The sequence below is a fragment of the Coregonus clupeaformis genome, unplaced genomic scaffold (assembly GCF_020615455.1).
Source record: "Coregonus clupeaformis isolate EN_2021a unplaced genomic scaffold, ASM2061545v1 scaf0277, whole genome shotgun sequence".
NCBI lineage: Eukaryota > Metazoa > Chordata > Actinopteri > Salmoniformes > Salmonidae > Coregonus > Coregonus clupeaformis.
This window is the reverse complement of record NW_025533732.1, coordinates 1-9,777: the sequence shown is the minus strand read 5'-3', so window position 1 is coordinate 9,777 and position 9,777 is coordinate 1. Positions and strand designations below refer to the sequence as shown.

Below are 9,777 nucleotides of genomic sequence, written 5' to 3'. Positions count from 1 at the left end.
AAATACATTCATTTACCCATCATACATTCAATGGTCTAGAAATAATTATTTCCCCCCCAAAAGATGCAATTTGCATCAACAATCCATTGCCTCAGGTTTCACGCTATCGGAAGCAATACAAGCAACCCAGGTCCTGAAACACGTGGCAAGAACACCTTTGGCACAGCACATACAGTAGGAAGATCAATGTTTCCCCAAAGTGGAAAACACTACTTAACCTTGGACACAACACAGATCTTTACAGTAGCTTGCAGTTTTTACCACAAGAGATTCTTTCAATTGAAAAAACTACAATTCCCAGTCCCCACCAGACCAGAGCATGAGCCAATCACAGGCCCTGAGACTGCAGGGTGAGGATCTCAGCAGCCAATCTCTGTGGGTCCATGAGCTGGGGGAACATGTCCATGGCCTTGTCCACCAGACGGCGGTGAAAGATGGCCAGCAGCTTCTTCCTGACCTCCTCCCTCTCCCTGCCCTCCCCGTGGGGGTGGGGCTGTGTCTGGGGGAAGGGCCAGTGTCTCTGCTTCGCCTCCTGAGCAGCGCTAAGGAGAGTCTGAGGATAAGTCCCGAATGGATCGGACCAGTAGGTCTGCTGTGGAGGATGGGCACTGCCCTGCTGTTGGAAGTCATTGGGGTGGCTGTAGTGATGCTTATCAACTGGATACATTGGTGCCCCATAGTTGAGGTAATAGGGTGGGTAGTAGGTTATCATGCCTGGGTTGTGGGTGCTGGCTGGGCCCCTGCTGTGATGTTGTTGGTATCCTGCGCTGGGGCCCAGTAAAGGCTGAGGAGGATGAGAGCCGCAGCTACAAGGTGGGTTGCTAGGCAGGGAATAGAGTTGTTGTCTCATACTGGGGGTGGACTGGCAGTTCCTGTACCCAGCCGTCCCATAGCGGTCACAGTGGTCCCTGGAGGGGTCAGACGCTTGGCTCTCGAAGGAGCCAAGACCAGAATCTAGTCGCTCCTGAGAGCCACTGGGCAGGGCCGAGTCCAGGTCGGTCGGGGAGTGAGAGCCACTGGGCATTGCCGAGTCCAGGTCGGTCATGAAGTGTCGGTTGGACTTGTCCTTCTTGGCTGGGGACCTCCGGCTGGAACGATGGCTTCCCTTGAGCAGAAGCACATTCTCACTGATGTGGCCTTTCTTCAGGGAGCCATTCCACTGTTCTAGGGTCAGTTTCTGAGCCGTATTCTCTCCAGGGAAAGGCCATTGGCAGGTCCAGCACCTGTGTTGGGGTGTTTATGTTGTGATAAAGACAGCTTGGCCTTCTCCCAGCTCGTCAGCCAGAGAGCCGATTAGATTGATTGGCTCGTTCGGGTGGTAGAATTTACACTTCATCCGTAAGTGCATTTCCTTCCTGGATTCATGAAATGTAAACAAGAGTTCATTAGTACCGTTGAGTTTCAGCACATCCAGTACAGTCCATTTATTACATCCATTACGGTATTGGTGTCCGTTTGTCAATCATTCTTTTCAAATGTTCCCCCCACCCATATGTAAGGTCAACCACAGGATGACCCTAGTAGAGATATGACCTCACCATAAGGACATGGCTGTTTCCGTGGTAACCGAGGAACCTTCCGTAGAAAGTTCTCCAGGGTGGGACCATGGCGACCCAGAGGGTCATCAGGGGGCATGAACCTGAGAGAGGGGGGTGTAGAGTTTAGATTCATACTACACTGTGGCTAATGAACAATAATGCATCATCTTTTTCATACCTCAGTAGTACAGTTATACAGATTTATAAGTATAAAATATTTACAAGTTATACGATCAAGCAATGGCTTATTCATGACAGTTGTGGACTACAGGAGAAAAAAAAGAGGACTGAGCACGCCCCCATTCTCATCGACGGGGCTGTACTAGAACAGGTTGAGAGCTTCAAGTTCCTTGGTGTCCACATCACCAACAAACTATCATGGTCCAAACACACCAAGACAGTCGTGAAGAGGGCACGACAAAGCCTATTCCCCCTCAGGAGACTGAAAAGATTTGGCATGGGTCCCCAGATCCTCAAAATGTTCGACAGCTGCACCATCGAGATCATCCTGACTGGTTGCATCACCGCCTGGTATGGCAACTGCTCGGCCTCCGACCACAAGGCACTACAGAGGGTAGTGCGTACGGCCCAGTACATCACTGGGGCCAAGCTTCAGTGATGAGGCGGTGTCAGAGGAAGGCCCTAAAAATGGTCAAAGACTCCAGCCACCCTAGTCATAGACTGTTCTCTCTGCTACCGCACGCAAGCGATACCGAGCGCCAAGTCTAGGTCAAAAGGCTTCTTAACAGCTTCTACCCACAAGCCATAAGACTCCTGAACAGCTAATCACTGGCTACCCAGACTATTTGCATTGTCCACTGTGTGTATTTCAGTGTTAATAGTAAGCTACAACAAGACTTACTTGTCATTGACGAAGCGAGTACATGAGTAGCCTCTCTCCTCAATGAAGCGCTTCCTCCTGCCTCTCGCCCTGAAGGTCACGGTAGGTGTCGTTGCACACGATGATGCCGTCGGACTCATGCACCGCTTGACGATGAAGCGATCATCATAGCAGACCACCCGTTTGCCCCGCTACCCGCCGCGAAGGGGTGAACACCACGATCTTCTTCCTCTCCAGCTCACGCAAAATGTGTTGTTCTTTAGAAACAGAGAAAAATACTAACATTAGATAACTATTGAATTAGTTAATCATCAATTAAGTATTACTTAAGAGAGAGAAATTGTATAATTTATGCTGCTGCTCTTTGCTTTTCACAGGAGTGGAGCGTGTAGCTTGTTGTTGTTGTTGGCCAATCATGTCATCAAAGCGCCAAAAAGCTACAGTCATAGAGCCTCCATGTGGGGCAAAAGTTAGGAGATATCTGATCAATGGAAGATGGAATTAAAATGACAGAATTAAAAGTTAAAGGAGAAGGACAGGCTACAACGACCAAGAGCCAACAGGTAGGCTGCTACTTAATATTCTGAATGGAGTTGTTGTTGTTGTTTGTACCTGTGTAGGATGAGAAAGTACATGCAGCCTCAATTAGCCTAGCTAGCTAGCTAACTAGCTTCTCCCAGTTTGATGCAGTCAAGACAGGTACTACTTAATCATATTGGATGATATATGATGAGAAAGTACATGCAGCCTCAATTAGCCTAGCTAGCTAGCTTAACTAGCTTCTCCCGGTTTTATGAAGTAAAGACATGTACTACTTAATCATATTGGATGATATATGATGAGAAAGTACATGCAGCCTCAATTAGCCTAGCTAGCTAGCTTAACTAGCTTCTCCCGGTTTTATGAAGTAAAGACAGGTACTACTTAATCATATCGGATGATATATGATGAGAAAGTACATGCAGCCTCAATTAGCCTAGCTAGCTAGCTTAACTAGCTTCTCCCGGTTTGATGCAGTCAAGACATGTACTACTTAATCATATTGGATGATATATGATGAGAAAGTACATGCAGCCTCAATTAGCCTAGCTAGCTAGCTAACTAGCTTCTCCCGGTTTTATGAAGTAAAGACAGGTACTACTTAATCATATTGGATGATATATGATGAGAAAGTACATGCAGCCTCAATTAGCCTAGCTAGCTAGCTTAACTAAGCTTCTCCGGTTTGATGCAGTCAAGACAGGTACTACTTAATCATATTGGATGATAAATAACCTAGCTATGGCAGCTATTAGTCTACTATAGCGCGAGTAAGCTTAAGTTGGTTGCTGTTTCTCGTCTCTCCACACCCTCCTCCCTGTTCCGTGTCCTTTCGCTCACACTCACAGTAGCCTACTCTCCTCTCCCTACACACACAACACTGCTACAGGGACTCTACCTCCTCCTCCCTACACACACAACACTGCTACAGGACTCTACCTCCTCTCCCTACACACACAGCACCACTAGAGGCTCTCTCTCTTTCTCCTCTCCCCCTCGCGCTTTATCAGCTCCGGGTAACAAAGTAGCTTAAAAAATGACTTTTCTGCTGCTTCCATCACTCGAATCGGGTCTGGATCCGACCAGGTCTATACGAACGGTCTAGTTGTCGCCGGGCCCGTTCGGAACGGGTCTCTATATTTAAAAAGATTATTTGTGCATATCGGTTCCAGATAGGAAAGCCCCAGGCCCAACTTTTTGGACCAGTAAAGGCCTCTAATTCACAGTAACTAGGTCAGCCAAGCTCATCTTGAGAAGGTGGTTTTTACATGCTACTGAAGGAAGTGATAAAGCACCATGATAAAAGTCCCTAGTTTAATCAGCTGAACATGAGAGACGTAGTTAGGAGATAAAGATCAGCAAGGGTTGCCATTTGGAAACAAAAAATATCAGTGTTGGGTTTTCCCCCATGCTCTCACTTCCCACAGTCACCTTTGACCCCTGATCTGATCTCAAGTTCAGCCACTGACAAAAGCCAAACAAGGCCAAACGCCAAACTGTTTTTTGCTCACACATGAAAAACAATTTGACCTTTGCTGATCAAAGACACACGCTCTCTACTCGAACATTGTGCTTGTATGCATATTTCCTGAAGTCAACATATCACATAGCGTATTACATATTAGAAACTAGGTGGTTCGAGCCCTGAATGCTGATTGGCTGAAAGCTATGGTATATCAGCCCATATACCACAGGTATGACAAAACATTTATTTTTACTGCTCTAATTACATTGGTAACCAGTTTATAATAGCAATAAGGCACCTCATGGGTTTGTGGTATATGGCCAATATACAACTCTGTGTTGCGTTTTGCCTAGGACCAGCCCTTAGTCAGTGGTATATTGGCCATATACCACACCCCCTCGGGCCTTATTGCTTAAATATACTCTATGTGCCATCTCTGATTAAAATAACATATGTTCTATTGAGTGTCTAAAACAAATGTCCGCCCAACTTTATCCCACTGGGCAAAAACAGGTTGAATCAACATTGTTTCCACGTCAATTCAACAAAATAATTCATGTGATGATGTTGAATCAACATGGAAAAACTGATTGGATTTGCAAAAAGTCATTGTGTTTTTTTTTTTTACCCAACTTTTAACCAAATCCAATGACATGGTGAAATGTTTTGTTGATTTCACAATGAATTCACGTTAGTTGACAACTCAACCAAATCAAAACAAACGTTGAAATGACGTCTGTGCCCAGTGGGATGGCTTGAGGAGGAAACTGTATTCAATACAATGAGGGCTATTGTGTGATACAGAGAAGGAAGTAGACTTCGGGCCCTGGGCCGGGCGGTGCATTCCCAACATCTTCACCTGTGATGGGGACATCTGGTCTAGGCTGCTCCTTCCTCCATGAGGGAACAAACACGGTGATATCAGTATGACCTCTGTCCAGGAAGAAGTTTACCGCCAGCTGGATTCCCAGGCAGGAAAACACTTCCTTGTTCCCGTGGCTACAACAGAAAGACAATAGAAATAAATACTGTTTAGCAAGCAAGCCAATCCCATTCACAATGACTTACCTGTGTGGTAAGGGTAAGGAAGTATTCCTCCTACACTGACTCTTAGCCTGCGATCCCAAGTAGCACCTTATGGACCCTGGTCAAAAGTAGTGCACTTTATAGGGTGCTATTTGGGACGCAAGCTGTACTACCTCAAGAGCTATATCAATAGACAGATTTGGAGAGGAGGGAGCCCGCGATGACTTCAACAGTTATTTTTCAGGTGAAAACACCTTAGCTACATGTATACACAATATCACAGCATTTGCAATGCAAATGTTTGAACTATTACTGGAATCTGGACCAGGGATCATCAACTAGATTCAGCTGCGGCCAAGTTTTTTCTTCCGAGTGGATGGTCAGGGGGCCGGAACATAATTACAAATAATTTGTGGACTGCAAATTGACCGCAAGAAGCCCAAACAGATATAATATTTGACTAAAACATAATCATTTCAAACCTTGCTTACATTTGTATACGATCACATACATCTCTCTATTATGCGTGGGAATACTTTGGAACAGATTTCCTGAATTAAAATCACTTCCAGCTGATTTACTGGTGTTTTTACAATCTTTTATGTCCAACAATACCATTTTTTTATTTTTTTTATTTTTGCTCAGAAAACATGGAGGGCCAAATAAAATCACCAACCTGCAAGCCGCCAGTTGGGGAAGCCTGATCTAGATAGTATATCCTGAACCACGTCTAGGGGTCAAATGGATTTGACTGGTAATGTTGTGTCATTTATATGCTCAGCTGGTAGAGCACGGCGCTTGTAACGCCAAGGTAGTGGGTTCGATCCCCGGGACCACCCATACACAAAAATGTATGCACGCATGACTGTAAGTCGCTTTGGATAAAAGCGTCTGCTAAATGGCATATTATTATTATTATTATATGCTCTCTCATAACTGTATGTGCTAAAATGTATGTTAAAGATTGACCGTTGCACTGGTAAATGTATACATTCATTATCCACATTAATATTCCCATATATGCTTATGTCCTTTGATCTGATTGCATTTAACTTATGTATCTTTTGATCGAACTTTTTAGATGCCATCTTATTCACCATGACTATTAGCAAACCATGATTCAGCAGTTCAAATGCGCTCATGGGTGAGATGAAGGTACTGTAGAGAAACACCCTAGGGAGATTCCTGCATCTTGAACCCTCTGACTTCGGATCTAAGGTGCATCCCAAATGGCACCCTATACCTGCCTAGTGCACTAAGTAGTGCAGTATATAGGGAATAGGGTGCCATTTGGGGATGCTGACTAAGAAGGCTATTACCAGAGCTTAAAGGAGGAGGAGTGGGGGGGCATAGGGCAGGGCATACAATGCAGTCAGGCCTGTTCCTGTTGCACTGATTTGCATGCTCAGATTTGCATGCTAGAGCAATGAGGAGAGACGTGCCTGTACGAGTGTTGTCTCAAAGTGGGCAGAAGGCCAAAGGAGACAGATGAGCAGCGGAAGGGGGGAGTGAGGGGGTGTAGGAGAGAAAGGTTGGAGGCTTCCCCCCAGGCTGACAGTGACACCTGACTGGTGGCTGTTGGAGTGTTGGAGTGCTGAAACCATAGACATAAAAGCAGGGCTGAAACAGTGTTACCATCCCCACGACTTCTAGCTAGATCCTAATTATGAGGGGTTAGGGTAGGAGTTTAGCTAGATCCTAATTATGAGGGGTTAGGGCAGGAGTTTAGCTAGATCCTAATTATGAGGGGTTAGGGCAGGAGTTTAGCTAGATCCTAATTATGAGGGGTTAGGGGCAGAGTTTAGCTAGATCCTAATTATGAGGGTTAGGGTAGGAGTTTAGCTAGATCCTAATTATGAGGGGTTAGGGTAGGAGTTTAGCTAGATCCTAATTATGAGTGGTTAGGGTAGGAGTTTAGCTAGATCCTAATTATGAGAGGTTAGGGTAGGAGTTTAGCTAGATCCTAATTATGAGAGGTTGGGGTAGGAGTTTAGCTAGATCCTAATTATGAGGGGTTAGGGCAGGAGTTTAGCTAGAGAAGTAATTATGAGGGGTTAGGGTAGGAGTTTAGCTAGATCCTAATTATGAGGGGTTAGGGTAGGAGTTTAGCTAGATCCTAATTATAGAGGGGTTAGTGTGAGGAGTTTAGCTAGATCCTAATTATGAGGGGTTAGGGTGAAGAATTTCTAGATCCTAATTATGAGGGGGTTAGGATAGGAGTTTAGCTAGATAAGTAATTATGAGGGGTTAGGGCAGGAGTTTAGCTAGATCCTAATTATGAGGGGTTAGGGTAGGAGTTTAGCTAGATAAGTAATTGCGAGGGGTTGGGCAGGAGTTTAGCTAGATCCTAATTATTGAGGGTTAGGTAGAAGCACAGATCCTAATTTGAGGGTTAGGTCGAGTTTAGCTAGATCCTAATTATGAGGGGTTAGGGTAGGAGTTTAGCTGATCTCAATTATGAGGGGAGTTAGGGCAGGAGTTTAGCTAGATCCTAATTATGGAGGGTTAGGGCAGAGTTTAGGGGCTAGATCCTAATTTGAGGGGTTAGGGGTAGGAGTTTAGCTAGATCCTAATTATGAGGGGTTAGGGTAGGAGTTTAGCTAGATCCTAATTATGAGAGGTTGGGGTAGGAGTTTAGCTAGATCCTAATTACGGTAGGCCAGGAGGAGTTTAGCTAGATCCTAATTATGAGGGTTAGGGGTAGGAGTTTATCTTAGGAGAAAATTATGAGGGTTAGGGTAGAGTTTATCGCTTGAATAGGGAAATGATCTGTTCTTGAGGACAGGAGGGGAATTCTTCTGGTACAGCACCTTCCTCATGGGCTTTCTGCCAAACCACAAAGCTCCTGAAAACACGTATCTACAACTACTGGAAAGATTAGATGAAGGCTGGTCCAACTTGTATCTACCTTTTTGCCATGAACATCATCCGTTAAAGGCCCAATGCAAACCGTTTTGGTAATCAATATAAAATAATTTATGGGTAACAATTAAGTATCTTACATAATAGTTGTCCATTAAAATGGACACACATATAGGTTTTTGATAAAAAACTATTTCTCAAGCAAGAATTTTAGCTCAAGAATGTCTGGGGTGGAGAGTTGGGAAGGTATAAAATTTAAAACGTTGTTGTTGGCAGAGAGGTTGGGAAGCGCTCCATTTATGTCACACCCTGGCTCTGGGACTCTCATATGTTGAGCCAGGGTGTGTTCATTCTTGTGGTTTATTTCTATGTTGGTATTCTGGGTGTGTTTATTTGGCGTTGGTTAGATGACTCCCAATCAGAGCGGCACGAGTGTCGCTGTCGAGTTGGTTTCTCTGATTGGGCCTATCTTATACTGGGTCTATTTTCCCTTGTTTGTGGGTTCTTTTCCGTGTTCGGGTCATTGTTACCGTGGACTTCACGTCTCGTTTCTTGTTTTGATCGTGTTTTACACTTTAACTAATTAAAGTATGTTCGTTCATCCGTTGCGCCTGGTCTGTTCAATATGACGATCTTGACACTTTGTTATTGGTCTGTACTAATTTCCACCGCATGGTGATGTCGCCTCAACAACCAGAAACTACCACCCATGCAAACAGGCTGAGTTCGAAGGTCCTGTGTAGATTGTTGAGCAAACAAACAATACCTAGCGTCTGCCCGTGCATCTACCCTGCACCTTAGAGACTGCTTCCTGTGTACAGAGTCATTGAACACTGATCACTTTAATAATTTTACATAATGTTTATTATTCTGAAACTATTTCTTAGATAGAAACATAAGATTAGGCATTCCTGTAACATTATTTTTTGAAAAATTTATTTCTCTCTGAGAAAATGAAGCTAATGATGACTCATGACTATATTCTGGACAGTTCATCCATATAACTCTGCTTGTAGATATATATATTGTCCCACACCAGTGTCTACTACTAACAGATATGTTTTTTCTTCTTATTTACTATTATATATTGATTTTTATCTTGACTTTTTGCTCAGCCATGTGCACTACAATGGGAACTACCGGAATCTTTTTTTTTTGAAACTAATACTTCACTGAATTATTGTAATGTTTGTTTATGTAACAGTTAATCCCATAAGACCCGGGTTCCAACAACGTTTTGCCCGGAAAATAAAAACGTAATTCATTCGTATTGTACTATTAATACATTTACTTCACTGCTGGAGCTAAAAACCAAGCATTTCGCTGCACCGGCTTTAACATCTACTAATCTATGTACGCGTACAAAATAAACGTTGATTTGATTTTGTATTTTCAACCAGCAACTTCGGAAATAACACTGATCCATTTTTTTTCACACTTTTACAGTTTAAGGTTTCATCAGCTGTTGTACAATATGATACAAAACACAGGAAAACTTAAACTTT

The 9,777-nt window shown here is 43.8% G+C and overlaps 1 pseudogene; it reads right to left on the bottom strand.

Moving 5' to 3' along the window:
• Nucleotides 1-328: 328 nt before the first annotated feature.
• Nucleotides 329-5,383, bottom strand: LOC123484336 (annotated as a pseudogene).
• Nucleotides 5,384-9,777: the final 4,394 nt, after the last annotated feature.